Source organism: Thamnophis sirtalis, unplaced genomic scaffold (genome assembly GCF_051295495.1).
Source record: "Thamnophis sirtalis isolate CommonGarterSnake01/CBP01778 unplaced genomic scaffold, rThaSir2_p1.2 scaffold_2, whole genome shotgun sequence".
NCBI classification, from domain to species: Eukaryota; Metazoa; Chordata; class Lepidosauria; order Squamata; family Natricidae; genus Thamnophis; species Thamnophis sirtalis.
This window is the reverse complement of record NW_028261382.1, coordinates 135,867,587-135,892,362: the sequence shown is the minus strand read 5'-3', so window position 1 is coordinate 135,892,362 and position 24,776 is coordinate 135,867,587. Positions and strand designations below refer to the sequence as shown.

The window sequence follows — 24,776 nt, the reverse complement described above, 5'->3', positions numbered from 1 at the left end:
TAAGAAATTATTCACTCCGAACCAGCATCTGGCTCATTGGCAGACCCCAAAGGCAGTTGTGAAATTCCCAATGAGTCTGTGCAGTTGCCTATGGTAACACTGCAGATGGGATCTGTCCCTTTTTTCTCCCCTCTTCTCTTGCTTACTATGTTCCCCTCCATTCACTTTCATTTCTCCACAAGGCTTAGGCACGTTCAGTCAGTATTCCCACTTTACAAAATGTTATAGAATCCTCCAATATAAAAAAGAAAGGCAATTTTAGAAGCCTCTTTAAATGTTCTTCATAGGCAAGAAAAAATAAAATGACCTAAAAGAATACTTTATACTTTAGGCAGACCTTTCAGAGAAAAAGAGGCACTTCTTTGTTTCCGCATTGTTGATATTATCACCTTAGCTTTTAGAAAAAGATGTTCTTAAATCACCCATCTCCTAGAGTTTTAAGCATACCCTTTTTCTCCTGATGGATTTTTCCAGCACCCATACTTTTCCAGCAAACTATGTCCCCTTAAGTAAGTTATCAAACACAAAAATATATTTAATACATTTATATTCATTTTTTGTCCCAAAAAGTCCAGTTTAGCTTTAAATATTCTTTGCAAGTATATTAAGGACTAAAAGCAAATGAATATACTACAAATCAAAACACCACAACCACCCACAAACCTTGTATTCCTGTTTAGTGTAACTTCTCAGCTTCAAATATCTCATCTGAATATAGCATTATCTACTTGAGCTGTTTTTTCTATCCCAGAATAGTAAAAAGATGTATTTGCTGGCACTGTTTTTCCACTCTTATTTTTTAAAATCTTTTCTTGGAACTAGGGATACTCAAACATTTGATTTTCTTCCTTTTTTTAAAAAAATGTATTTTTTTGTTCCTCTTGGACTGTACATACTGAATGTGGTGTACATTCAGAAAACTGCTGCATTTCACAGTTCTTTAAATTCTGTGATACAGCTCAAATTATTATTTTTAAAACCACCTACACAAGTCCATGCTTAGTATAAAACATTGCTAAAATGCCTCCTTTGTGTGAAAATCTATTAAACATAGTTTTAATATGAATTTGTATATGAATTTGGCAGCTTACAAGAAAATTGGGATAGTACAGATGTATGAATAAAGGGATTAGAAATAGATACAAGCTAGAAATAGATTGATCCAGCCCTCTCTACAGAAAAATATTCATTTTTTCTGTAGAGATTGTTAGATAGGATTCAACAGATCAAATAAAACAAATGGATCTGGTAGACAGAACAAATTCTTTTTTACTTCCCACTATGTTGAAAGACTTACAACAGCATAGTACACTATCATTTGAATCTGACAATATGTCTTTCTTGTGAAGTTTAGCTTCAAGTCATTAAACGTTCACACATACTGGGCCATCTTCACACATTACTATTTTTCCTACAAGGAGAGTATTTTTCAAAATGGAATGGGTGAAGCAGCCTGTACTATGTTGACTAGGATTCAAACAGATGGCTTGAGTAAGTCCATCTGTCCTCTCCAGGATTCCTATGAGTAGCTATAGGTTATCTCATTTCAAAGAGATCAGAGTCACACCTTAGAATACTATACAAAACTTCCTTCTTGGGTTTCCTGTTATTGTTACAAATAAAGTTGAGTAGCAGTTAGCTGCAGTCTCAAAATGGGGCTCTTCAGTCCTGCCAAAGAAGATAGAAACATAATCTTAGCCACATTCTGAAAAAAAGGTACTTCAAAATTCAGGTCAGAAAACAACAACTAATTTATGAAGGATGAATATTATTCATAAATACAGTGATGGACATGAAATAAAAATATACGTAAGCTAATTCCATAGAGTATAACTGGACAAGAATGTTTGTTTATTTGTCTAATATATTGTGTTTAAAAAACCACCCATCTACCTCACAGAGAGACTCTGGACTGTGTACAATAAATATAAAATTTGTAAATCAGGAATATCAAACCTGATTTCATTGAGGACCACATCAGTGTTGTGTTTTACCTCAGGGGGATGAAGACAGGGGGGCATGGCCATCTTGACATCCCTCATGTTGGGGGCACCTGTGGTGACCAAGTGCTAAGGCAGGACTTCCCTCACACCCTCCCTCACTCTCATTATAATCTCCTTCCTTCCTTCCTTCCTTCCTTCCTTCCTTCCTTCCTTCCTTCCTTCCTTCTCTTCTCTTCTTTTTCCTTCCCTCTTCATTCTCCTTTCTTCTTCCTTCCCCTCTTTCCTTATTTTTCATTCCTTGCTCTCTTCCCATCTTTCCTTCTTTTTCTTTGTATTTCCTCTTTCCCTTTCTCCCTTCTTGTCCCTTCTTTCATGCTCAAATGCAAAAGAGGAAAAAACTCCTTTTGTTTTGTTTTGGTAGTCCTCTGCCAACAAAAACGGAGCCTGAGAGGGGCATGCACCCCACCATGCTCCATTTTCACTGGCAGAAGCACCATGGGCCTGTCCTTTGCTGTTTACAGGGGAGATCTAAGCATCCCATGGGCCAAATCCAGCCTGCGGGCCTTAAGTTTGACACCCTTGGTATAAATGATAACATATTATATGAATTATCAATGTGTGGTATGTAAACATTGTGGCAAATAAAGTTAGAAATAAATTTAGTTTAAATTGTTGTAATTTACCTTTAGTTCTAATTCTCTTTGAGGTTTTCCAACTATTTAAAAGTTTATTATAACTTTCACCTTTAGATCAATGAATGAAATAAAATGGTATATGTAATCTACCACAGAGATTTGAGGTTTTGAAAATTCAGACAAATGTAGGTATTGGGCATTTTTTTAAAAATCCAGCAAGAAATTGATGGTAAAATAGAAGGAAAGGAGAGAAAACATTTAAAAGGTAAGATAATTAAGGTAAAATTAAAATAATGAATTCACTAACTTCACCAAAGAGAAAATGAAATGTAATGGACAGAAAAAAATATCAAATTAGGAAAAAAATGAAATAGAAAAGATAAAAGAAGGACAATCCTACTGGGTACATATTAAAACTGTACTGACATTAATTCTTCCTGCCTCTTCACTGCCCTTTTCCCTATGCCCGTTTGTCTAGCCAAAAATAGTTTCCAGTTGTTATTGAAAACTATATTTTCAAAAGGAATGCCAGGCATTGAAAATTCTCCTGCAAATCAGCAACTACATATCATAATTTATATTTGATGTAATATAATATTTCAAACAAAAATTGAAAATGTTTCATTATGGCTCTCTTTTTTTGGGTTTCCAACTTCAAAAATTTTCAGAAACAGAGCCACGTCTGAAATATACGGCTCTTCCACATTGTAACTGTAAACGGCTGTACTCCCTTGTGTAAACCAGTTGAAAATAAAACTGGCTTAAAAAATAGCTTTCTGGATTTCATCCCATCCTCCACTTTGGCCACAATGATTGATGTTCTGCCCAAACCATGATTACCACAGCTCTTGTTTGGTGGATTTCCCTGATTCTTTACCCCTCCTGGACCAGTCAATTAAAAAAAAAAGAAACACCTTAATTTTGTTCTTTCTGCTATCACCAAGGCTAGAAGGGGAATGAAGAAGAATTTTTGTCAATTTCACTTATTAAAAAAAGAAATGTTCCATTTGTAAAAATCTGAACATTTTTTTAAACAAACCCTGTTTTTTACTTTTCCACATATGCAGTCGTAAAAAATATGATGATACAAATGGATCTGGCCAATGGACAAGATTGCTTTCTGCCTGTCCCTCTTCCACATTTATCATCTGCAAGTTGTACTGCATCAAAGGCACAGCTGAATTTCCTCCCCCTGCTTTTCCAGCTAGTTGTTTGATTTAGCAATCATATTCTAATAGACAGAACACTAATAGAATAAACACTTCCTTACTCAACAGCTATTTAACTGGCAAAACTAAGATGGCACATGTAAGGACTTAAACTCCAGCTTTTACTATCAGACATCTTCTGCGTTTCCATTTCAGGAACCTAGCTGGGATTTGGCTATATCCACCCTCATTTCTTCAGAAAGATATTGAAACGTATATTGAGCCCTAGGATATTGGTAGGAGCCTTAGCCTGAAAAATGCCACTTATTGACTGGCCTCAGGTCACCCAGGCTCTAGTCCACTCTTAGCCATGAAAGCTCATTGGGTGGCCTTAATTTTCTCTTGGCCCAGCTGTGAGAAACAGACTCACCAGTCAGAAATTTGACAGAATCATAAAATGAAGCAGCAAGCAGTTTATTGCATGTAAAATACGTTTGTCAGGTTTCTAAAAGATGCTCTAATTGAGTCATGACTCTGGAGCCAAGTTTCAAAAGAAAACTAGTCATTTATTAGGAGCACCATTTGGCAAGACCTTATGCAGTCAGATCTGAGCCTTATTTGAATTATAGCTGAACTTTACCCCTGTTCCTTCTCTCCCCTCAGTCTGTGTCATAAATCACAATCCCCAATGAGATACATCCCTCCCAAACCTTCTGCAGTAATCTGAGATCCAATTCTAGCTGAAACTATGCATAGAATGAGTTCCCCCCACTTTCCTCACCAAGGCAACTTTATGAGTTGACAACATTCTTGCAAGAGCAGGTGGCTAACAGGTAGGCATATCAAGGAATACATTTCTTCAACTTTTTATTCCCTCCATCTAAATCACAAATCCTTCCCTGCAGCTCCCTTTGACAATCTTTCCAGAACGCCTGTTTCTCATGAATTTCCCCATGCTTGAACTGTTTTCCGATGCTTAACCTGTTTCCCCATGCTTAACCTTTTGCTCTTTCCCCCTTTTTTCCATACTACCTTTTGTCCTTTTTTTAATTTCTTCACCTATATTTCTTGTTCCCTTACAATCCTTGCAGCATAAGTGGTTGAGGCAAGTGGTTAATTAATTTCTCCACTGTATTACTAGACTGTGTAGTTAAAACTGTAAACTAATCTGCTTGACCAAGCTGACTCACTTATTTAGAATAACAGTCTCTTCCTGTTTTCCAGTGTTGGAAGAAATGTCCATCTGGGTTCAGTTCCAAGTGGGGGGAAAACACTGGAAACATGGAGACTGCTTGGAAAGATGGTTTAATGGTCAGCAGGATCACATGGGTTGAGATCCTTGGCAAAGAAAAAAAAAGGGCAGAGATGCTGAGAGTGCCTAGGTTTTATGCCTTCTCTGGGCTTTTGAATTTGAGCTTGCATTCTGATTGGTTGTCACACTTCCATGGAGCCATGCAGGGGTAACTTTGTAGGTTGTTTTTTGAGTCCCAAGATTGGTTGAGCCTGGGTAATGAAAGGGCTTTGGACAATTCCTATTATGGCTCTTCCTGAAGAAGGTACATCTTTGTTATGTGGAATAGACTTACCCAGGCCTTAATGGCCCATTGACAAAGGTGGGGGGGGCTGAGTTTCTGCCTCCCTTTTAGGGGAAATATTCTGCCCTTTTAATATTTCCTAAAATTTCTCATTTTCCTAGGAGAAGGGTGGGTGCTAACTTCCTACACCAGTCTTGAATGTTTATCTTTAATGTCCCAATGTCCTACTGAAATTTTAAACCCACATCTCTCAAAAAAAAAATTTTTTTTTTTTTTGCAAAAACAACACTATCTTCATTAGGCTCTTACACAGCCAACATCAAAGCACTGTTGATATGGCAAAAGCAAATAGAAGGGGATACTCCATATATGTCTCCTTGAGTTCCTGAATGAAAAGTCAGGATATTAATCCAACAAACAAATGATTGCTTAATGATGAATTGGAAAGATGCTTAACTGTGGCCCTGTAATCCAGACAGGCCACTTAGTAGGTGGTTATGGATCCAAGAACAAAGATTCCACATCTCTGATTCAGAGCTTCATGACTATTATAACTTCCCACTAATTTCCCATCAGTTTGGGGCCAAATTTTCTTAATTTGTTGCTGAATTATGGGTTACTTGAAATCCTTCAAAGGATTTCTGTTTTTCCCAGATTCCATTTGCACTATTCTATCTGCTTGAATGCCAAGATCTGTAAAGTCATAATTTATAAAATTATGCTGGCAGTACTAATGGTGTTCCTCTCCAAGAATGTATTTGCTGATGCATGAAGTGTTAGGACAAGCCTGTTTAATGACACAGATATATAAATAATAAAAGATTTCAGAAATTGATAGGAACCAATCAATAAGCAAAATTGAGCCAGGAGAAAAGAAAGGGTCATTTTGATTCTGCTTCATTGCCAAAAGAACTGCTGACTTTCATAAGGAAAGTACAAATAAGATAAATATGAGATATAGAAGTCATTTTTTTCATTTTTATAAGATATATAAATAGAAATCCATGCATAACTTTAATAAATGTATTGCCGACACAGCAAATGGAGTGTAAAATACAGAAGAGCTACTTTGTAATAATATTCATTAATACTTCAGTTAAATCAACAGACTATGAAGGAAGGAGAAAGCAGGGGAAATATAAAATGTAAGTATTTGGGAATATTTAAAAAATTCCCATATTTCTTAGCACTAGCATTTGATTTTTCCACAGTTATGAGTCAGGCATAAGGAGAACTACATCATGTTAACAGCTGAGCTAGAAAGGACCACAGGGTGCACCCTTTTAGTTTCAAGCGAGAGCAGAACTGTCATTCTTGCTTTGTGTCTTCTGCTGTTTTAAGAGCCCCAGTGAACATAGTGTTTGTATCCACCCCCTCAGAGCACTTAATTTTCACAGGTTATTTTGCTCTCTCACCAACTTTCACTTCCTTATTAAAAACAAAAATAATATGAAGCTAAAGGCATGCATCTAGATCTTTATGTCTGGTCAAAGAGTTGGAACAAATATTCTCTTATTTCTCCTGGAAATAATTAATTTCACCAAGAGAGTGTGTATACTCTCTGTTTCACTACCTTTGTCCTGATATCTCATTGGTTACATTAGCTTCCCAGATTTTGGGAGTTTCAGGTGATTATTTAAATTCCAGTATATCATCTGCATAATTTTAAGGCCAGGACAACTGATATCTTCCGCATATGCTGAGTTCAGAAGTGGAAAGTTCACACTATCAATAGAGTCAGATAATCATGCTATAACAGCTGTTTACAAACTCATCAGATTTCCATGTGATCACAGTTGTCTTCCCAAGAAGCCAGGATGTGTCAGCAGCCAGTCAGGAACATGGAGTTGTGATAGTAAAATATGTTATTTAGCTCTTGGCCAGATTCTATTAAAAGCAGATGGCAAACTGATATCATCATAGAACTCAAGGTCACCCAATGGAACTGATTGGCAGTTCAGAACACACAGAATAAAACACTTCCTCACCCAAAGCATAGCCATGGCCATGAGATCTAGCAATAACAATTTCCAGGCAGTTTTAAAATGGATTTATCCAGGGCATGTTGGGTAGGACTATGAATAGTTGCTAGAAAGGCTGATTAAACAGAGCCTCCATGATCTAAATATTAGTTGCTGGAGGGATAATGGCAGAATGGTGTTTATGCCTGACTTGTGGACTTCTAGAGGTTTATTATGAGGAACAAGATATTGGAGCAGATGGGACCTGGGTGTAATGAAATACAGTACTTCATTATCGGGAGCCAGGCTTTGAAGACTACATTGATTTGCCAGATGGTGGACCACTATGTACACATGTGCATATATGCATCTATACACAAAGGCTTTGCCCATCATGCTCCCTGACAATTTTTAAATCCAATTCTCCAATTTGATAAAGATGCTTACCCAGCAATCTTGCTACCAGAAGCAAGAATAGTAGCAGTACCTGAAATAAACTGCACAGATCCAGGTCTTATAGCAACACATTTCATTTAATTAAAATGATGCAAAGATCTAATGGTTGCAGTTAAAGGGAGAGGAACTTTGATTCATTCTGCTGCCCATCTCTTTGTGATTCTAGCTTGAGACAGATAACCATATTTTAACGGGGTGGAATAGGTTCAGCCCAACCCCTCAAGCACAAATGCTATCCAGATGTAATACAATTCATAAAAAGGAAGATAGGTGGAAGTAAATTCATGGAAACTTCACTCCATTTCATACATAACTAAAATTAGTTGCCTGCCATGTACTGTTAATATGGGCAGATTGAATATTATTCTTTTCATTTTTGTTTGCCACCCATCTTTTTTGAAGGATTTTGGCAATAAGGAGTGAAATGGATACTTGAAGCATCCATTTTCATTTCAATTTTACCCAAAATGGCTGCTTTTGCCATGGAGAAGGGAGACTATGGGGAAATCAAAAGTGTAAGCCTATGCAAAGTGTAAGGCATGCATTTCTCATTATTCCTCCCAAATCTTCCCAAACACAAGCGGGAAAATATCCACTCTAATAAAATCATGACATCACTAACTTGGCCCTTGTGTCCTCTGAAGGAATCATCCCCCCCCCTTTTAAATAACAATCCTTGGCCACAAAAAATACCTACTATTCTGGTCCTTGGCATATTTGGTAGGAGGGCTTTCCAGACACAAAGGAACTCAGTGAGTTGAGAATAGTAAACACCCAAAATTTATAATACATACCTGAATCCTCCACAAAGTAAATTTTCACAGTAAAGGATCATTGACTCAAGATATGGGAAAGTGGTAGAAAGCCAACAATGGATAAGGGATTGAGAACTCATGTTTATCTACTCCCTTTTTCTCAGATGGCACCAGGAGTGAAGAAGCTATTCCAAAATGAGCTGTTCCCATTCTAATTTTTCAAATCGTTGCACTGAATATTCAGTATTAATAATTGTGCTTTATTTGCCATTACATTTTCAAGTTAGTTTTTGCCAGATGAGCTAATGTGAAATGTTTCCCACCACCCCCATCACTTTTTGGCTGAGGGCTGATTATGTTTCAAGCATAAAATTAGTATGAAAAATATTTCTTCGATATATGTTCCACTAAGCTTTGTGGACCTTCTGAATAAATGTGGGGCAGTCCTGCATATCTTCCAAATTCTAGATTCAGGATTGTCCAAAGTTTATGGTTTAAAAAGAAAATCAAGGTGATGACCACAACAGGGCATTCGAAGTTCTTCATGGTTTAAGTTGTAATTAATAAAAAAAAATCAGAGGGAACTTCAATTGCATCATCATGAGTTCCATCTTGATTTTTTTAAATCACTTGCAGACAATGAAAATAAAGTGGCAAGGGAATACTCTTCTGTGTTTGTGACATACACCACAATATAGTACAGCCATATTTGCATCAGCAGTCACCTGTACTTTGACAAAAATGGCATTTAGAGGTGGAAAAACCAGATGATAAGTTCATTCTTTGCCTGTGGGTGAAGAATTTCACATTGTGAAATGTCTCTGAAATTTTGTATACAATATTTCATTTTGCATCACCAGTTTACCTAATCCTAGTCTCTTCATTGATCAGTGAAGATATATTGCAATAATCTGATAGAAAGTAAAGAAAAAAAGACTGCTTAAAATTTCCACCCACTTTTTCAAAGAATCCTTTATCTTTAATTGGTTTAGACCCCCAAAATGAAAGATTCAGCTAAGAAGAAAACTAAATTTGATTTGATTTCATTTACATTTAATTATAATTCAGTATAGTTAATATAATTATTTAACCTTTTCCTCTCCTGTTTCATTAAAATTATATTTTGGTATTAACTACTACAGGATTTTGAGAACAGTACTTATTTTATTTTTTAATTCAAAACATTTATATAGCCACCCATTTTACTGTATATCGACAAGAGTAGCCAAGGATCTTAAGACTCACAAGATTCACTCAGACTTAATTTAAATATTTTAGAATTATGGATTATATTCTGTTTTTGGTGTCTATTAAAAGTGCTTCTTCTTCTGGGGGAACTGTGCACATAAATTTTTATCAATCCTTTCTGTCTAAGTAAATTAATAGCCAATATTCCATACCATGCTGTAATTTCTTCCCACTTTCCTGATTAAATATATACAGGAGGGGCAGGGATGCTGTAGTCAGTTCTCCATAGCAAGCAGGGAAAATCAATGCCTGCGTTGCATGTCTGCAAAACCACTACTGGATATGACTCAGTCTGCTTCTGAGATTTGTTTAACATAATGTTAACACTTTTCCTGTATATAACATCTTCCCATCCCACCACTTTACATTTTCATCCAAATACTTGGACCACAAAACAAGACAGTCAGATTGTATGGCTATGAAATAGATGGATGTTTAAAAACCCTCTGAAGTGGCTCTTTTCTACAGCACCAATAAGTGTTCCTTGCCAGAACTCAGCAGCAGGTTCAGTGAACAACTGAGAATATTCAAGCAAACATTCACTTCTCTCAGGCTTCCTTTGATGCTGGATCAGATTCTCTCTTGGACTTCAAGATCCTAGCACCTCTTCTGCTATCAGCTCCAACTGATGATGAGCTACATCTGGCCTGTGAAATGAAAACAGCAAAACCTTTGATTCCATCCAAGTGAAGTAGATCTTCAGCATCTGCTCAGTCAACATTTGCCAGGATAGATGATACCCTGTCAAAACTTTGATCATTTCAGAAGTAGAATTCCATTTTTTTAGACTACACTTTCAATATGTTGAAAATATGAGAATATCTACCACTTTACATAAGGAATATCCCAGCTTCTTTTTATGTATATTCTTAAGCTTAACAAATGTAAAGGAGAAAGAGTACAAATTGTTTAGTTGAAAAATCTGGAGAAACCATTATTTATTTGTAAGAATTACCCTCTCTAGAATCTCCCCTTGCCTTCTTTCACCTAACCTCCATGCATGCTTATCTTTATCCTTTTGTCACTTCTCTTGTGCCTGTAGCCTCTTCTTCTGCAATCCTTCCTTTTTGCGCAGCCTAACTTTCTGTCTTCCATGACCCAATGTATTTTGTATGCTCAGGATCTTTCAATATATCTGCTGCTTGCCTCTCTCTTTCATTCACCCACCCACTGTATATTCTTAATCTCTGCCTGTTCCACTCAAACTAAATATTACATGCCTCTAGAACAACTATTACATTTCCCTCACCCACCAAACGTCTTGCACAAATTATTCTTATAGTCATGGTGGGATTCCAATTTTTTTTACTACTGGTTCTGTGGGCGTTATTCCATAGAATCCATCCCAAGGACTTGGGATAGGCAGATGTTATTGTTTGATATTATTAAAGGTATTATTACAAGATGTAAGTTCTTTTAAGTAAAATTGCCTTTTGTAATTGAGTGATGATGATTTTGTCAATGCTGATGATATTCTAGTGGTATTCCATTTGGGGGGGGGATTGCACCCAAGGCACCTATTACTATTTGTATTATTTTTGCTTTCTTTTGCCACAGTCATTTGACTTTTATTGTTATAATTATGACTGTGATTAGTTGCATAATCTATCAGTTTAAACTTCTTATTATTTATTTAAATGTATATGCCACCCAATTCCTAGCAACCCTGGGCTCTGCATTATACTCTATATGGACCTGGACTAGAAATTGAAAGATCAGTGATGCACTAGAACTGGCTTATACCACTTGTGAGAGCCAATTGTTACATTTCCTGGAATTTTAAAAAGCTTGGGTATAGCAGAGTTGAGCCTCAGTACCTGGAGCATCAATCAGCTAATCCACATCTAATGGCATAGTAGCAGCAGTAGGAATCAGCAGGAATCAGTTCTTAAACATTACCGGTACCAACACTGGCAGAGGCCCAGATTCTAATTCTCCCTTAGGCTTGGAAACTGAACGGGTGATTGTAAGCCCTTTCTTTTAGGCCTACTCTAGAAAATTAAAAGATCTTTTTCTACCGAATCCTTCAGAACCAGTTTATAGATTACAGTCCAAAACCTTCAGAAAAGGGACCTTCATCCAGCAATGTTTTGATATGCACACATGGTTTGATACGTACAGAGCAAAACAAACCAGGAATGGAATGGAGTGGAGTAGCATGGAATGGAACAGCATGGAATATAATATCCTAACTGGAATTCTAAATTATTATTCAAATATTTAGTGTTTAATTTTCAATTTGTTGGTATTATTTCTAATTTGCATTATGTTTACCAAACGTCAGAGTCTGGTTGGCTGGAGGTTACAATCTCTGTGCATCTCCCCACAACTTGTCCTTCCAATTCAGGATTGAGGTCATTGGCAGAGTAAACCGAGAAAGGGAGCATCTGTTTCAAAAATACCTGGCCTGTGTATTGATTCAGTAACACACTTTTGGTTGCTGCCAATTTCACAACCTTCATGGGCACAAACACAAACCAAACCAGAAAAGAAATCAAACATGCACAAAGGTTTGGTTTAAAACAAACATTCAGTTCAGCTCTGGCTCCTGCCAAATAAGATTCAGGCCAAGAAAAGATAAAGGAAAGAATGCCCATTTATACTGAAAACATTCAAGGACAACTGGGGGCAGCAGCTCTATAGAAGGACAATATGATCTTTCCCTTTTAATTGTAGTGAAGACAAAGTACAGTTTTTCCATTGGTCTGGCCTCTTTCCTAAATAAAGATATTTTATTTTCATTTGCACCTCTATGAGATTTCTTAACATCCTGGAAGAGAAAATTAATTGTGTTGCTCTCTTTAAAATACTAGCCTGGAATTGTGTTCCATATAATCTACCACTCATACAGAAGTTTTGTCTATATATGTTCAATATACAACTTTCACTGCCTGGGAAGCTGTTGTCCCTTGACAGCAAATGATTATCCCAAAGGATTGCAAGGCTCTGGAGAGGCTGCTTCTCTTGGGCTACCTGTTTTGGCTTGCCTAAGCAACATTGATAGCCATATGTCAAGCTGTAGGAAAACAGATGCTGTTTTTCCATTTGTGAAATCAAGTTGTTGGAAACTAGTCAGATTCCCGATATATGAATGGCTCATCTAATCAACCTCCATGGAGATAGTGTGAGTTCTTTTCCAGAAATATTTGACAACATTTCCTACTTGTGGCAAGTAGGACAATATACAAGTGAGATGGAGGCGGATGGTAACTATTTTATTCCAACCATCACATTTTAAAAAAAACAACAACCCAGCAAATGACATTCTTAACCTTCACAAAAAAGATCTGTGGCTTGGTTTCTCATTGCCAAGATCGCTTCGGGTAATAATCTCTACAAGTGCTTTAAATTTAATGAAAACATCTTGATTGTTAGATAATAGCCTCTCGTATTACATTTCTCCTCATTCCTTGGCACAATATGTTGATTAAAATACAAATCACACACACAATTAGACAAAAGAAGATGTATTTTTTTTCTTGTCTTACATTTTAATGTTTTTTAAAAAATATAGGTTGTTGAAAAAATATGTTTATGCGTGTTTGAATGGGAATCTGTTTTTAGATTAAGACAGAGAAAACCACAATGAATAATAATCATTTTTCCTATATCTTTACCTACCCACCCCTTAAGTACAAGAAACCATTAAATTAATATTTTCCTTTACTTAAGCTGCTGATACATACAGTAGCATTTATTTATGTAAAACACTTATGTGGCTTCCCATCTTATACACAATAATACTGGATGGCTCACAACAATATTAGTAAAACAAAAAATATATATAAAAGAGCAATACACAATATGAAAAACACATTACATCCCCTCAATAACAATGCTTTCATCAAACAGTTCTTGTTTTGACCTAGGCTTCACCAAATCATGAAACAGACTCCTTGTCCCCCCCAAAAAACCCTTTTTATTTGGCCAATGTGAATTCCTAGCATTCACATTCGCATTCTCATTCTCATTCACAAAGTCCCTGCAAACAGTCTTTCAAGGGTGAATTGCAAACACAGACCTTATCAGTCCTTGGATAGTTGCCAGGTCAATAGCTTTCAGACTCAGACTGTACAGACTGTAGAAGGAAATACTTGGCTAGGAGTCTCTCAGATAAGCAAATCTTCACACTAATGAACTAATTGTCTCCTGCAAACACCACTCCCCTTTTCCTCCTATTTATTTCCTTTGGGAGGGCCATTCAGCTTCCCCTTGTGCCTTTATTCCCAAATCGACCTCTGTTCCTTAATTGTTCCCTTCTCCTGACAGGTCTGTGCAAGTGCGCATTGGGAACAGGCTCCAACTGTTCTTCAGCCCCACTTATCTCTGACTCCAAAAGTAGCTGATAACTGTCAAACAACCCTAGCCACATCTCTGCCTCCGGTGCAGAGCACTCATCAGAGCCTTTCCCTGACTCCAGGACTTGCCCATGTTCCTCCTCAACCTCCTCACTGCTCCTCTGGCCACTGGAGCCACAGCAGTTATATCCTATGTTTGCTGGATTCTATGCATACCTTAACACAAAGCCTGGGGGAAGATCCAACTTTTTGTGGCATTGCAGAAGACTTCAGTATTGAGATCTTCTCAACCTTAGCCAAGAGGCTTTCCACAGGACAGGGAAAGGTACAGAAAAGGCACACCTCTTGGTACCACCATATAGCAACATTTAAGGGGGGGAAACAAGAAGTACACCCATCCCACCAGGTCTGCCTGGAAGGCAGACACCCCAATGACGAAATAGTCCTGCAATTAATCTGATTCTGTGCCATGTAGGGTTTAAACATGATAACCAGCAACTTGAATTGTACTTGAAAAAAGTCTGGGATCTAGAGCAACTCACACAGCAGTTGTAATCTGGACAAGCAACAGGGTACCCAGAACTCTGCTCATTAGTGCGTTCTGGAACAGTTATAGCATCTGGATGGTCTTCAAGGAAAACCTCTGTACAATGCATTACAGTAACCCAACAAGGAAGTGAACAGAATGTGATTGACTATGAGTAATAGGTAATTGGTGCACAAGATAAATTTGTACAAAGACCCCACTAGCACAGTGCCATCAGGTCTTCAAGCAAGAGCTGCAAGTCCAGGACGTAAGTCCTATAGTTTCAAATTACATGCTATCTTTGCTTGAGGAAATGCTACTCCATCAAAAGTCTAAGATAATATTTTTCCAGATATAGAAATTCCAAAACCACAAAGCCACTCTTGATAGGATTGAGTCAGGATTGGTTTCTCCCCATCCATGCCCTCATAACCTCTAGATACTGACTAAGCACATAAATGACATTGCCTGACCAGTCAGAGGTGAATATATATAGCTGGATATCATTACTGTACAGCTTTTCATGGAGATGTTAAAGAGAAATGGAGGGTGACTAAAGTCCTGAGGCACAGCCCATATAAACAGCCTAGGGCTAGATTTCTCTCTCCCCACAAACACCAAATGGAACTGGCCATGGAGGGGGGAAAAAGAAATGCTTCAAAGCAATACCCTCCATTCCCAACCCCTGAAACCCAGAAGGATACTATGATCAATGGCATTAAAAGCCACTGAAAGGATAATTAGAGGCTTACATGTAAGTAGTTAACATTGACCAAAAATATTCACAAGAGCCCATTCACTTATTTTCCAATATCTTACTGAAAACAAATGATTGTACAATGCCAAACATATACTTAGTTTATAAACTTAATGATATTATAATATTAGTATGGCAAGTAGTCATTGTCAGCATTCACATATCACATTAAGATATAATGTGCTTTGTGTATTTTTAAACCCAGTCATTCCCATTTTAAAATCATAATTACGGTAATGGCTTAAAATTATATATGAACTTTTGCCGATTGTGTTTATTCATCAAGCCATACATTATTGCTTGTGTAAAACCAGACACTATTAATATTTTAGTATTCTTTCTATTATTCAATGTCATAGCACAGAATTAAGATTACTTAGATGCTTCTTTATGTAATTTTTAAGTATTGCCAAAGCTAGGATTAAGGACTTTGTAATGAATCCTTATAGTTTTAATCTATTGTAGCAAAATGGTTCAAGGTTCCAGTAATATTTATGAGATCCAAAGATCTGCATAGAAATCATACCATATAATATAGATAGACAAAGCACCTTTACAAAACATTTGCATAGACAGCTGAGTGAACACAATGAACATGTAATCAAAATGTAATCATATTATTAGACTCAATGAAGAAAGTGTAAAAACCCAACACTACAAGGCTAAGCATTGGAAATTATATGATTACAATACTTATTCAACCAAGAGTATTTCCATATGGCACCATTTTCATACCCCAATGATCACCTTCCCCCCAGAATTTTGTAGTTGACTATGTAATCTTCTTTATTCCAGCCAACTTTAGCTGAAGACAGGCAGAGAACACAATAAACTAATCTGAGCAACCTTCAACCAAGCAATACAAGACTGCAAAAACCTTTGTTTGGTCAAAATCATATGCCATGAGATATGGCAATTCTTGGAGTAGCAAAACCAACACAAAGGGAAACTTTGGCATACATTCTGTCTCATTAGTTTGCAAAACAAGACAAAAAGATGAACCCTTTATATTGATATAAAGAGAAAAGTGCATGGCCATCAAGACATCATTTTTTCTTGCAGATAAAATCCTACAGATAGTTTGGCTGATGGCAAGACATTTTCAGGAAGTGCAAGACCCTGATTCAAGTTCTAGAATTCCTAGCTACCAGGAAAGTTGGTTAAGCAATCAGGGTGAAAATGCAACAGATCAAAGGCACTGAACTATGCCACTTGCTTAACTCTCCAGCTTGTGCATTCTTGCACAACTGCATGACATTCTGTTAATTTGTCAATGCAAAAGATTCTGGAGAATTTTTCTTCATCAAGTACATGTAAAAAAGTGCCAAGGCACTTTTTTTCTTTTTTGAAGAAATTTTATTAGATTTTTTTTTGTTTTAGTTATAATTATAGAGAAGCAGATTTGTACCTGCTATTCTTAATTGAAAAACTTATTGAAGAAGTTATTTCTCTGCAGGAATACTTAATTTGCTCCACTTACAATTTTGAGTTCTGAGTTTTCTTCTCACCATTTCTGCAGCCTTGTAAAAGGTCATTGATGCTCTAAACCATTAGACTAGGTGCAGTTCCAGTAAACTAAACTTTTTGTATTTTGAAGAATCAGTATATTCTATGTAATAAAACACAATTGGAATTTCAATTAAATAAGTTTATTTATAGTTTTATAGTTTTATTAGAATTTGTAGGCCGCCCTTTTCCCTGAGGGGACTCAGGGCGGCTCACATAAAACTGGGGAGGGGGGAACACAAACATCAAGATAGAAGACATATAATAAAATAGTAGGCAACATACATTCATCATTCGGGAGGGGTAACTATCCTTATCCCCAGGCCTGACGGGCGAGCCAGTTCTTCAAGGCTATGCGGAAGGCTTGGACGGTGGAGAGGGTACGAATCTCCACGGGGAGCTCGTTCCAAAGGGCCGGGGCTACTGCTGAGAAGGCCCTCCTCCTTGTGGTTGCCAGCCGACACTGGCTGGCCGATGGGATACGGAGGAGGCCTAGTCTATGGGATCTTATTGGTCGCAGGGAGGTAATTGGCAGAAGGCGGTCTCTCAAGTATCCAGATCCACTGCCATGTAGGGCTTTATGGGTGATTAATAGCACCTTGAAGCGCATCCGGAGATCGACAGGCAGCCAGCGCAGCTCGCGGAGGATGGGTGTTATGCGGGTGAATCGAGGTGCACCCGCGATCACTCGCACGGCTGCGTTCTGCACTAGCTGAAGCCGCCGGATGCTCTTCAAGGGCAGCCCCATGTAGAGCACATTGCAGTATTCCAGCCTAGAGATCACAAGGGCCCGAGTGACTGTTGTGAGAGCCTCCCGATTCAGGTAGGGTCGCAACTGGCGCACCAGGCGAACCTGGGCGAATGCCCCCCTGGTCACAGCCGTTAGGTGGTGGTCAAATGACAGCTGTGGATCCAGGAGGACTCCCAAGTTGCGAACCCTCTCTGAGGGGTGCAAAATTTGACCCCCCAGCCTGAGTGTTGGAATAGTAGTCAAATCTTTGGGAGGAAAACACAACAGCCACTCGGTCTTTTCTGGGTTGAGCACAAGCTTGTTAACCCTCATCCAGTCCATAACGGCCTCAAGACCCCGGCTCATCACATCTGCCGCTTCATTGAGTTGGCACGGGGCGGACAGATACAATTGAGTATCATCCGCATATTGATGGTATCTAATCCCGTGCCTGCGGATGATCTCTCCCAGCGGTTTCATGTAGATGTTAAATAGCAGGGGGGATAAGACCGAGCCCTGAGGCACCCCATAATTTAGGGGCCTAGGGGACGATCTCTGCCCCCCCACTAACACCGACTGCGACCTGTCCGAGAGGTAGGAGGAGAACCACCGTAGCACGGTGCCTCCCACTCCCACCCCCCGCAGTCGTCGCAGAAGGATACCATGGTCGATGGTATCGAAAGCCGCTGAGAGGTCAAGGAGGACCAGGATGGAGGAATGTCCTTCATCTCTGGCTCTCCAGAGATCATCAATCAATGCGACCAAAGCGGTTTCTGTGCTGTAACCGGGTCTGAAGCCTGACTGGAAGGGGTCTAGGTAGTTTGCTTCCTCCAAGGACCGTTGGAGCTGAAAGGCCACCACCTTCTCAACAACCTTCCCCAAGAAGGGAAGGTTGGAGACAGGACGATAGCTATTAAGAACAGCTGGATCCAAAGATGGTTTCTTCAGGAGGGGTCTCACCACCGCCGCTTTCAGTGCGGCGGGGAAGTTCCCCTCCCGAAGGGAGGCGGTCGCGACCGCCTGGATCCAGCCTCGTGTCACCTCACTGCAGTTCGTAACCAGCCATGAGGGACACGGATCCAGAACACAGGTGGAGGTACTTACAGCTCTCATGGCCTTGTCCACATCCCCGGGGGTAACGTCCTGAAACTCAACCCAGAGCTGTTCTACTTGGTCCCCTTGTGCCTCGGCTGGAACTGCGGGGGTGGAGTCCAAGTCCGACCGAAACCGAGCAATTTTGTCCGCTAAGAATTGGGCATACTCTTCAGCCTTGCCCTGCAAGGGTTCCCCCGCCTCCCTTTTGTTCAATAGGGAGCGGGTTATCCTAAACAGGGCGGCTGGACGGGACTCAGCGGATGCAACCAGGGTGGCTATGTGCGCTCTTTTTGCTGCCCTAAGTGCTCTGGTGTATTCCCTGGTGCAGGTGGTTACCATTGCTCGGTTCGATTCGGATAAGCAGCATATTGACCAAGATACTTTTGCAGCAGTGGTGGGTTGCAAGCGATACGCCGCAGTACGGGCATACCGGTGCCTGCTCGGAGTACTGGGTCCCGTTCTGTTGCTGAAAGCTTCTGCGGGTAGAAGAATTTGCTATTTCTTTTATGAAAGTCCAGTTGCCTCATGAAAAAGCAGCTTTGGGACAACCATGACCTGGATGACTGAGAATCTCCATAGACAATTTTTTATGAGTTTGAGGACTAAAATGTTTCCCCAGACTGCATCATTAAAGGTAGAAGTATATCCACCAAAGAAGAGAACATAGATTTACAAATAATATGCATATAGTAACCATTAAATTATTTAAGATTTAACAGCTTATATAAAATATGCCATTAAATTAGTATTTATACAGAAATAACATATTTTTCTGGCATCTCATTTCCTTGACTAGATGTATATTGCAAATGATTAAATTCCAGATTCCTTTTTCTCATTTTATTATTAGGTAAAGGTAAAGGTTCCCCTCACACATATATGCTAGTCGTTCCCGACTCTAGTGGGTGGTGCTCATCTCTGTTTCAAAGCTGAAGTGCCAGCGCTGTCCAGAGACATCTTCGTGATCATGTGGCCCAACATAACTAAAGGCCAAAGACACACGGAACATTGTTACCTTCCCACCAAAGGTGGTCCCTTTTTTTCTACTTGCATTTTTATGTGCTTTCAAACTGCTACATTGGCAGAAGCTGGGACAAGTAACAGGAGCTCATCCCATTATGCGGCACTAGGGATTTGAACCGCTGAATTGCCGTTCTTCTGATCGACAAGCTCAGCATCTTAGCCACTGAGCCTTATTTTATTATTAGTATATAATATAAAATACAAACTCCTGAGCAGACTTTAACTGATGTCCCCCCAAATAGAGGATCCAAACTTATTTTTGTAGGTCCATTTTATGTATTTTTATTAAATTTGTTTGCTACTCATTTCACTTTGAAGTGAGTCTGGATGGCTTACAACATTAAAAACAATAGAATTACAATCCAAGTGAAGTTGCAGTTAACAGATGGGGAAGAAGGCAGCAGGACGTTGAGTCATGGCAACTGGACATCAATCACCTCCATTGTGATGCTCCCCTATTGGAGCTCCAAGCATCTGTCAAATTCAGGTCTTCAGCCCTTACAGAAGATCAAAATGGTGGAAGCCCATCTCATCTCAGGGACATAAGATGTTTCAAAAAGCAGGATTCATGGCAGAAAAGACTTTTCTCCTGGACCCTGGCAGCCAAATTTTCCTGACAAGGCCTGCAGCATGCCCTCTCTGCTGGTGTGGGTGGGACAGGCCGGTGCCATTGGGGTGTTGTTAATTGCAAAGTCTTCCAACCCATCGTGACCTCATGGACAATATTTCCCCAGGCCTTCCTGACCTCTACCATCTTCTGGAGTCCATTTAATCTCACGCCTACTGCTTCGGTGACTCCATCCAACCACCTCATTCTCTGTCGTCTCATTTTCTGTCACCATTGGGGTAAGACAGTTTCTTTCACCTCTACCACTAGAAAACTGCAATGTGATTTTTCTAAATATTTTCTTTCCCTTCTTCCAGAAATGCAGTATGGTCATAAACGGTTTACTATGCACTTCAGACTGATTAGGTAATTCAGCTTTTATATGCAAAACTTTTCATTTTATGGATATTACATTAGATTGCATTACATATCAAGGAATTGCATATCAAACAGGAATTAAGATTCCCCCAAGTGCTTTGTGTTGACTATTTCATTTTGACCTGTAGTTTGAATACACAAAACAAAATTAATCAATTAATTGTGGTTGCTGCTGTTATAATTAGTATTACTGCTACAACTACTACTTCTACCACTACCACTGCACAATGATTTGGTAATGTCAACATTCTGCATCCATTTTGTGTTTAGGAGTATATTGTTTATAAAACAACAATCCTGTTTTTTAAATAAGACAGATATAGATGTACAGTCTCTGTCTCTAAGATGTAAAATATGGCATCATTTTTATTTTGATGGGGGGAGAAAAGCTAATGAATTTGAGTGTTGTCTCCTGTCGAGGGTCATTGGTTAATTAAAAGTCTGATGTATATATACAGCTGATACTTCTCACCCTAATGAAGAACATTAATTCTAGAACATGTGTGGCTACAATCACATTGCTACAAATTACTACAGTCTTTCCTTTATCTGTTTCCAAGAAAGCCTCCCCTGGTTAGTTAAAAAGAAAAAAATGGGGGAAAAGAAAGAGGGGAAATATGAGCCCTTAGCTCTAAGCAGCATAAATTACATGTATCAATCAGAAGAAGCTTAAATTAAAATACACATTTGGCAAACAGATATGAATATGTTGATCTCATCTGTGAATCAAAATGATTTAATGCCAGGATTGAACCCCCCCCCCCACTGATCAACATGAAGGTCACTGGAAACTGATTGATTTTCATTGAGAAATGTTGTTCTGTCTGTTAAAAGTGCAATTTTATAATGTGTAGCTAACCAGTCATTCTAATGTTTGGCACTCTGATTTATTTTTACAAAAGAAAATGGGATTCATTGCTTTATTTATGTAATGCAAAACAGATAGCTAAATTAAAAAGTGGGAGAAAAGAAGAAAATGGTTTATGGTTCCCAGCTGAGGGCTTTCCCATGTGTTCATAATATTTTCCAATCCAGAAAACTACTATTTGATAAATAGAATGTTACACCTTTCAGGTATGGAAGGACCATAAATCAGTTTCTCCTTATCGTCCCCTACATGCTTCCTGAAGATGAGAATAACTACATGAGCATCATACATTATTAGACAATCCCTTCTAGTCTTTGTATCATGATAACATATTCTGGAAGATTTCTAGCAGTTAAGTGGGTAAGACCAAGATTCTGTTAAAATTGACCTGAGGTTTTGAGTTGTATCATTTGTGTGTCCTATCACCAAAGAATTTGGTTTGGTTGGTTGGTTGGTACAGATACAGACTCGTCCAAGCATAGATCAGCCACATAAAAATGCATTCTTAAGCAAAAGTCAGTGTTCAAACAATATATATATTGTTTGATATATATTATTGTATTTGTGCTGATATATATATATATCAGCACAAATACAACAAAAATGTAACAAAAGGCAACAGTAAAAATATTGGGTTTCTGCCTGGATGGTCTCTTGTGACGAGCCGAAGGACAGAGAATGGAAGTAGTGATCTTCCTCCCATATAGCAATAGCAATAGCAATAGCAGTAGACTTATATACCGCTTCATAGGCCTTTCAGGCCTCTCTAAGCGGTTTACAGAGAGTCAGCATATTGCCCCCAACAATCTGGGTCCTCATTTTACCCACCTCGGAAGGATGGAAGGCTGAGTCAACCCTGAGCCGGTGAGATTTGAACCGCTGACCTGCTGATCTAGCAGTAGCCTGCAGTGCTGCATTTAACCACTGTGCCACCTTGGCTCAGTGGGCATACCGGGGGTTGTGACTTTAAGTATATATATATATATATATATATATATATATATATATATATATATATATGTATGTATGTATGTATGTATGTATGTATGTATGTATGTATGTATGTATGTATGTATGTATGTATGTATGTATGTATATATATATATATATATATATATATATATATATATATATATATATATGTGTGTGTGTATGTATGTATGTATGTATGTATGTATGTATGTATGTTATATATACATATGTGTGTGTGTGTGTGTGTGTGTGCGCGCGTCCCTTCAATATATATTGAACCTGATTGAACCTTACTGCAAGGTTCTGTGCCTTTGTCTTTCTCTAATAATGTACTCAACCCACAAACAGTTAAGCATGTCCAAGATCAGCCTTTGAATGATTCCTCTATGTTTGGGTTTTAACATCCCATATTTTACTATGAAGGTGATGTGAACCATTCAAAAAGCCTCACACCATGAAAGGGAAATATATGCTAACTCTCACCTATTTTATTCTAGGTTATAAATATGTTATGACTCATAATCATTCCTGAAAGGAAGATAACAAGAGTGAGTAGTGCATAAATGGCTCTTTTTCAATAAAATCCTTAATCCAGTCAATCATTAATTGACTGGATCAAGTTAAGTATACTTATCAGTGTTTCTTCCAGCAATGGAGAACTAGGTCAACAGCCATAACCTTGAGAGTACTAAGGTCATGTACTTATTTTCCAGAAAATTTCTAATATCCAGGAGAATATTAGGAATTGCACCAGGGAAATATTGGCCAAGTTGCATGGTATCAGCAGGCCTACGATCAGCCACCCAGCAGTGAGAATGAAAGAGAAAGACAGAAGACCAAAAAGAATATTGATGAAAGATTGACATGTAAGACCCAATTTTCCAGTTTATTTATGTCTTCCCTTCTAGCAAAGCCCTTCTTCAAAGCCTCCATCACACATCTCCTTACATTCATGATCTGTTACTTTCCATTCCCCAATATGGCCAATGAGGATCAAAACCAAGCTTCTTGCAGGGTGAGGGGCATCTAGACATAAAAATGTGAAATGGGGAAAGGAGACTTGACAAATGCCATATATATTCTGCCTGGAGTAGGCCTAAGTGGTCTCATGGCATTACTAATATGTTGAAAATCAACTGCAAATCTTCTGAAAACTGCTTTTAAGGAATTGGGGAATGGAAGTAGAATGTTTTAACTTTGAAGAGGTAACTCCACACAAATTCATTATAATGCAGTGAAACATATTTAAGAGAATGAGAAAGACTTCAATGTACAAAGAGCTCATATGTTTTGGAGATAATTATGTTATTATCGTAAGTATACAAAAAGCTTTTAACAGATTCAAGTTTTGCTGATTTTTTTTCTCACATATGTACTGTTTGATACATGATCTGTCAAAAGTATAGGTGTATCCTGCTTCACATCTGATAATCTCTGAGATAGAACTTCAGGTATCAAAATTAATCTGAATGATATAGTATTTGAGGAAGAAGGAAGGAAAGAAGGAAGGGAGGGAGGGAATCATTCTTTCTTTTCACCTATGTTCCTCTGAAATGTAAAAATATCCATGGAAATAAAAAGGAGGGTATTCTTTCAGGGCTTCCCATGGCAAATCTAAACAAAGGCCACAGTCCAGCAGAAACTTAAGAATGTTTAAACTCATAAATCAATTATGATTTAACAGTTCTAATTCTGTGCAGGATTGTAGCAGTAGCTCCTTTTCCTCTCCTCAAAATCACAATAAGGTCGACAAAAGAATTATCTTTCATCCCTCCAATTCCATTCACTGCAGTGGGCAGTGCAGAATGTCCCCTGCTGTGTCAGCTGCAGCAAGTTTGGTCAAAAATATCTGGGCACAGATGGTAGGTAGGAAGACACACTTTGTCACTTGGAAAGGAAAATAATTGTGAGTGTGAAAATGTGTATTCAGGTTATCAACAACTTAAAAAAGGCAAATGTGGTGTAAATACTTCATTCAGGCAGTCAATCCAGTATTGGAAAGTTGTTTCTTGATTTTTCTTAAGCAGATTGTAAAATGTTTCCAAAACTAAAGGACAGATGCTATGTAATGCTAACTTAGCATATTATAAATTTAGCACAAGTGTCACAGTGGCAGGACAAAGTTCAGATAATAGGAAAGATCATAATCTTTAATGATTCAAATGTACTAGTCTAATAACGGAAAAAGTAAGATAATCTTACTTAACAACATACAGGCACATAAATGCCAGTCACACCTCTCCCAATGTTTGAATAAGAGGTGTTATGGCCCTGTTTGATATGTTTTTCAAGGAAAAGGAGGAGCCAAAGCCATAGACCTGAAGGGATAATAAAT

General features: G+C 38.3%; 2 long non-coding RNA genes across 4 annotated transcripts in view; one reads left to right on the top strand and one right to left on the bottom strand.

The window, feature by feature from the left end:
- Positions 1 to 1,244: 1,244 nt before the first annotated feature.
- Positions 1,245 to 5,100, bottom strand: LOC148049179 (uncharacterized). The gene is made up of 2 exons (XR_015695632.1): positions 4,917 to 5,100; positions 1,245 to 1,668 (listed from the first exon to the last, which is right to left on the bottom strand). It is a non-coding gene; the product is annotated as an uncharacterized LOC148049179 (long non-coding RNA).
- LOC106540922 (uncharacterized) overlaps positions 4,410 to 24,776 on the top strand; it is a 38,091-nt gene continuing 17,724 nt past the window's right edge. For 2 of the 3 annotated variants that reach the window (XR_001312926.2, XR_015695630.1), the window contains exons 1-4: positions 4,410 to 4,559; positions 20,351 to 20,462; positions 20,541 to 20,589; positions 23,155 to 23,307. This is a non-coding gene — a long non-coding RNA (uncharacterized LOC106540922). Of the gene's footprint in view, positions 4,560 to 18,984; positions 19,622 to 20,350; positions 20,463 to 20,540; positions 20,590 to 23,154; positions 23,308 to 24,776 lie in introns of those variants that run through there. The other variant, XR_015695631.1, reaches the window with a different exon arrangement.